The sequence below is a fragment of the Stegastes partitus genome, unplaced genomic scaffold (genome assembly GCF_000690725.1).
Source record: "Stegastes partitus isolate 25-593 unplaced genomic scaffold, Stegastes_partitus-1.0.2 Scaffold510, whole genome shotgun sequence".
Classification (NCBI taxonomy): Eukaryota; Metazoa; Chordata; class Actinopteri; family Pomacentridae; genus Stegastes; species Stegastes partitus.
Window position 1 is genome coordinate 295,236 of NW_007578241.1, and position 6,225 is coordinate 301,460.

The following is a 6,225-nucleotide window of genomic DNA, read 5'->3' on the forward strand; positions in this document are numbered from 1 at the left end:
GGGGACGAATTCTCGGTGCACAGCTGATTGAATCGTGTAGAAAACAACACGGAGCCTCCTGGTTGGGTCGGGCTTTGTGCAGCTCCTCCACTGTGAGAGCTGCTGTTGCTCCTCTGGATGGGAGCTGCAGACCCTCCTCTGGCCGCCGCCGGTGATCCAACACATCAGGGTTGGATCATCCAAGCAACACGAACGTCCACGCAGATGTTCTGAGGAGTTTTTAGCCTGTGTTCAGAAGGTGATGCGATCCGAGGGTCCCTCCGATCACAGACGGATCGAACGGTTTAATTTCAGGGAGAACTCGAGCAAACCGGACCGACCGCCGACTTTACCTCCTTCTCAAACGACCGATTCACAAACTGCTGCTGCTGCCGTCCTGAAAACCTCCAAAACGTGAAGGAAGACCGTTTGCTTTAGAAACCGCACCATACGACCGAAGTGGGTCGACGTGGTCCTGCTGTCAGGAGTCACGAGCTGCAGGCGAAGGGCGACGCCACATCGGAGTCGAGACGTTCTTATGCAACAGCAACACTTGGTACGATTCAGCCTCGACGCTTTTTGTTCTTTTCTTTGGCAAAATGAAGTTCAGAACCTAAAACATTGCCGTCGTGTTAAAGCTCTGAGCAGGAAAAGCTCCGCAGCAACTCCCCGCTTCTTCACAACGGATAGAAGTCACCAAGAGAAACTAAAGAACAAGCTAAGTCGTGTCGCAGGTTCCTTCGTGTCGTCTGTCAGAGCAGATCCACCAGGTCAGTTTACTTCAGATACGAAACACCAACAGCTGTAGAGAAAACGACAAAAAAATAAAATAAAAATAAAGCAAATGACAATCTTCAGAAAGGTGTAATTTGCTCACTGTTTGGTTTCTCCTGCGGGAGAAGAATCCAGCGTTTCAGCCATAATCAGAGCGTTGGAACTCCAGACCTCCTCCTCCTCCTCCTCCTCCGGTCCGTACCGCCTCCACCGGCCGACGCATTTCTATCTGATTTCTATTTTTTCGTATTACACGATGATCAATGTTCCTCTGGTTATGATTTTATAGATATATTTTGTAGTGCGAGTAAAGTGATCTTTTTGGAGACGATATTTTGTACAACAGTCCGACAGCTTCACTCTGCGTTGCCTCTACTGCACATTCCAACCACGGATGTCGACCAACACTGGACCTGACCGGCGCCATGGCCGCCGCCGCCGCCGCCACACGCATCCATCAGCAGGGTTTCAATCCTATCAGGTGGTGAAATCGGAAGTTTTAATCAAACCCAGTTGGTTTTTTTTGAAGGTGGAGGAATCTGAAGCTTCACTGTGTGGTTTCAGGTTGAACTCTATCTGAAGCTGAAGGTTTTAAATGTTCTGCCGACGCCGTGGTGGGTGCAGAACAGCTTCAGACCTGAAACCTGAAACAAGCTGCCTTATTATTCCTGAGAATCACCTGGAGGTCTGTAACACAAAGGCTGCAGAGACACAACCCAGTCTCCACAAATCCCATCTCTACGCCACCAACCTGCTTCTCGGTCGTGTTGTTATCCTGACACTTAAACTTTACAATCTGTGGACGTTTACTTTCAGCTTTAACGGGCTTTCTGCAGAACCTCCTAGTTCAGGTGAACGTACCACATTTTCACTGCTGAGATTCTGCGGTGACGAATCCGTTTAACGCGTTTAATTCTAAACAAACAAATGCAACCAGGAAGAAAATCTATTAATCATGATGCCGTTTTGTGGAGAGACTGGGTCCAGAAAAAGTGGAACAAAAACCCTGAACTCAGGAGTCGTGCAGGGCAAAAAGTTTAAAAAAAAAAAATTAAAATTAAAAATCTGAATTCTTTAGATTTTCTTTGGTGTAGTTTTGCAGAAGAGACGTTTGGTTCAAACACTTGGAGATTTATTGATTCCAGTGTAATATGACACTGCAGCTGGTTAGCTTAGCCTAGCTTAGCATTAAGACCAATAATGCTAACCACATACTCCAGGCAGCATCGCTAAAACTCGATGATTAAAGTTCTGAAAATATAAACTAAAGCCAACAACAAATCGTCTACAATTCTACAGACGAGATGAAGTGTGTTAATTAGCAACCGTTAGCACACCAGGCTAGCTCAATTAACCAGTTCGTTGTCAGCTACCAATCTATAATAATGAATATTTTTGGACAAAATTAGACTTTTTTTCACCTTTTTCTGACGTTGTATCGGCCGAACGAATAATCAGGAAAATAGCTGTAGTTGCTGCGCTTATGCTAAGCTAAGCTAATCGCCAAACTCTCAGCAAGAAAACAGATTAATTCACATCAGGTGATTGTCTTCAACCAGCCAGAATAGAAAAAAAATCCAATTTTTTTCAGTTTCAGCTAAATCAAAGAATTCCAAAATGGCCTCCGGAGCCGTTTGACCGTTTTTCATTTCTTCTTCTTCTTCTTCGGTGGTGCTTCAGATTCGTCCACCTTCTCGCTCTTGGCAGCGTTTGGTTTCTCCTCTCTTGGACTCTTGATTGTGTTGATTTGCTCTGCCGGGCCTTTGTACCTTCAGTAAACCAATGTGAAACCTGTATGTTCCTCATGATTTGACTCAGTGGAAGTGTGATGTTTACATGTACAGATTTTTGCGATTCTTTCTGGTTTTATTTTTTGGTTTATTTTTCTTTCGGTTTCCTCTCATCTTTTTTCTCCCCTCCATCCCTGTTTTTATTTTAACTTCAGTTCATCCTTCCTTTTACACTCTGAAGGGAAATGGGACTAAACAAATTACCGCCATTTCTACACGCCTGTGGACGACGGGGACACGGTTCTGGGTTCTGGTCGGATTTTATTTTAGGGTTTAGCGTTTGTTTCAGACGAACGCTGGCCGCCCGAGTCCGGCTGAAGGCCTGAACGCGGCGTCCCCGTCCGAGCGGCGACCGTCCGGGAGGGTCGGGAGTCGAGTTGCGCGTTCGTTCGGCCTCCAGGTGGCGCCGACCCTCCACCGGGCCGACCAGAACCCGGCGGAGATGATTCCTCAGCGAATGATAAGCCATGACGGACCCGCGTGAGCGTCGGGTCTCTATTAGTATATTTAGCAAAACTTTAAAAAACTGCAGACGACAAAAACTCAACCTCAGGAAACGAAAAAGACAAAAAAAAAAAAGAAGGACGTCGCTTTTGTAAAAACACTGAAGGCCCATTTCCCTCTCTCTCTCTCTCTCTCTCTCCCTCTTTGATACCATATAAATTATATCAGAAGTTCTTTTTATATTTATTGTGTTTATTATTATTCTATATTCCAGTGGATCCTTTTTTCCAGTACCTGTGGCTGAATATTTTGATTCTTTAGAAAAGTGTTGATAATATATGTGAAGCAAATGAAACGATCGAGGATTTAAAAAAAGAAGAAGAAGAACGTAGGGTTCTTTATTTTTGTTTTTTCCGTTTGTTGGCGTTTGTTGGGCCCAACAATGAGAACATATCACTCTGGTCCATGACAAAGAAACCAATGATTGAACAACTGAGCTTTCTTCTGTGTGATGTCACTGCTAAAGGCTGAAACGTTTCTGGACTGAAAAAAAATCATTGTGACTCTTTAGTTTAGTTTTTTTGTTTGTTTTTTGTTTTCTTCGTTTTGGATTTTTTTGTTTGTTTGTTTCCTCCCGAGCTGTACGTCACAAAGCTAAATATACTAATAAAACGGTGTGCTATCTATCAGCCCGCTGCCTGCTGCCTCCGTCTGTCACACATCATCCACTGGCTTTATTTTGAAAGGGTGCAGAGGTCCAGGTCCTTGAAGTCCACAGAGGAGGGTCCAGATTGATCACTTTAATGGACTTTTTCCATCATTTCTGAGCCTCAGAACTTCATCAGTACAGCAGATAGACACATGACATTTAGGAGGAAGAACACATCTGACTAAAACAGCAAAAAAATGTGGACAAATTTCAAGTCATTTTGAAAAAAACAACTAAAATTTGTTCAAAAATGTGTCCAAAATCATTCAAAAATTTTCCATAATGACTCAGAATTTTGTCCAAAACTACTCAAGACGAGTAAAATAAGAAAACAAGACTTAAAATTGTCCAACATGATTAAAAAACAGTTCAAAATGACTAAAACTGAGGTCGCTGGTTGGCGTCCCGGTGAGGACACCCAGGATCTTCCTGCGTGGAGTCTCCATGTTCTCCCCGTGCAGCGTGGGTTCTCTCCGGGTTCTCCGGCTTCCTCCCACAGTCCAGAAACATGCTGAGGTTAATTGGTGATTGTAAATTGTCCGTAGGTGTGAATGTGAGTGTGCTTGGTTGTCTGTCTCTAAGTGTAGCCCTGTGATAGACTGGTTACCTGTCCAGGTGAACCTGCCTTCACCCTGAGTCAGCTGGGATAGACTCCGCCCCCCATAGTGAGGATTAAGGTGTAGAGATGATGGATGGATGGATGGATGACTAAAAGTGGTCCAGAATGACTCCAAATATATCCAAAATATTCAAATTTGGAACTGAGAATCTGTTTTAACAAATTATTATACGAGTCCTTCTGTTTCCCCCAAACTGAGCCTAAACTTTACCAGAATGCCTCCAACTCGTCCAAACTGTCTTGAAAGTTTCCCAAAACATTTTCCAAATTAACCTAAATTTATCCAAAATATCTCAAATAGGCTCCAAAATGATCCAGAATTTGATTTAAGAACAACTGGTTTTAAAATATTCTAAACATCAAAAAGAAGGTAGAATAAATGATAAATAATGTGTCCAGAACATGAAAATGGTCCATTTGTTAAGAAAATGTGCAGAATTACTAAAACAATCTGATCCCTGTTATCATCAGCTGGTAGCATCAGTATTATGGGATGTCTCACCGTGGTAACAGTGACATAGAGTCACAGGAACAGTCACTGGTACCCTGGATGTGGTTCTGGTTCTGATCAGTCACCAGAGGAAACGTTCCAGGCTCCTAGCAGCATGTGTGATGAACTAAACGAAGACCTGAGCTGATGCTGAGTCACTGTTTGAGATCTGCTCATGTGTTCAAAGGTGTGTCTGAGGGCTGAACCTCCACCTGACGCTGACGTCATCACCCGGTCCACGTCAGTAGATCTGATCTGAGGAGTCGACACCCAGCCAACATGGAGACGGATCAGCTGGAGGAACCAGAACTAAATTCTGCCTGAAACTGAAACCAGCTGCTGGTTCATCAGTGACATGAAACCATAAAACACACGATGCTCATGTTGTTAGAACTCCACCTGGATGGATGTAGAACTGATCTGGTGTCAGGTTCTAGCAGAACCCAGATGTGTTCTTCCTCCTAAATGTCATGTGTCTATCTGCTGTACTGATGAAGTTCTGAGGCTCAGAAATGATGGAAAAAGTCCATTAAAGTGATCAATCTGGACCCTCCTCTGTGGACTTGAAGGACCTGGACCTCTGGACTGAACCTGAGACTAAACTTAGTTTAGAGACTAAAGTCAGGATGGAGACCAGCTTCTGTCTGGAGTTAAAAGTAAACCGACCCACAACCGTTAAGGTCACTGATTAATATTCACACTATGAAGGTGGAGCTCTGCTTCGTTAAATAAAGGTGCTGCTGATACAGAACCAGCTGTTCTGAGGAGGTTCTGGGGGAACTTTGTTCAGATTTGATGACTCGTATTTTTTTGGGATAAATTTTCTACTGAAACAAAACAAACCAGTTGAAATATTTAAGAAGTTATTTCCAGAAGATTTTAATCGTTCAGCTGCAGACAGAACCTTGTTAGAAGCAGGTCTGAGGCGTGTTGGTCAGAACCACTGGATCTGTTCCCTGTTTCCTGAAACAAACTGAATTTCGAGGAATTCTGGAGCTGAAACCAAACGACGCCCTCTGATTGGTACTTGCCTCCCCCCTCTCCCCCCCTCCCCCCTCCGTCTCCTCCCTCCAGTGCGCAGGTGTGCGATCAGCCGGAGGTGTGCCGAGCGCCAAACCCAAACTTTTTACGCACCGTGCGGCCGCCTCACCTTCACCTGTCCCTCCTCCTCCTCCTCCTCCTCCTGCCGTCTCTCCGCTCCCCGCCGCCTCATTATGGATTAACGCCTCCCGGGGAGCCATGCTCGCATCCCCGCGCCGCGCCGCCGCCGCCGCCGCCGCCGCCGAGCTCTCGCAGGGAACCGATCCGACTTGGATGGCCTCCATTCCCGTTTCCGCATTCCCGCAGCCGCCGTGCGCACTGCAGGCGCGGAGCTCAGATCCGTGATCGGAACAGAAAAAACCGGTTCCTCCGGCTAATC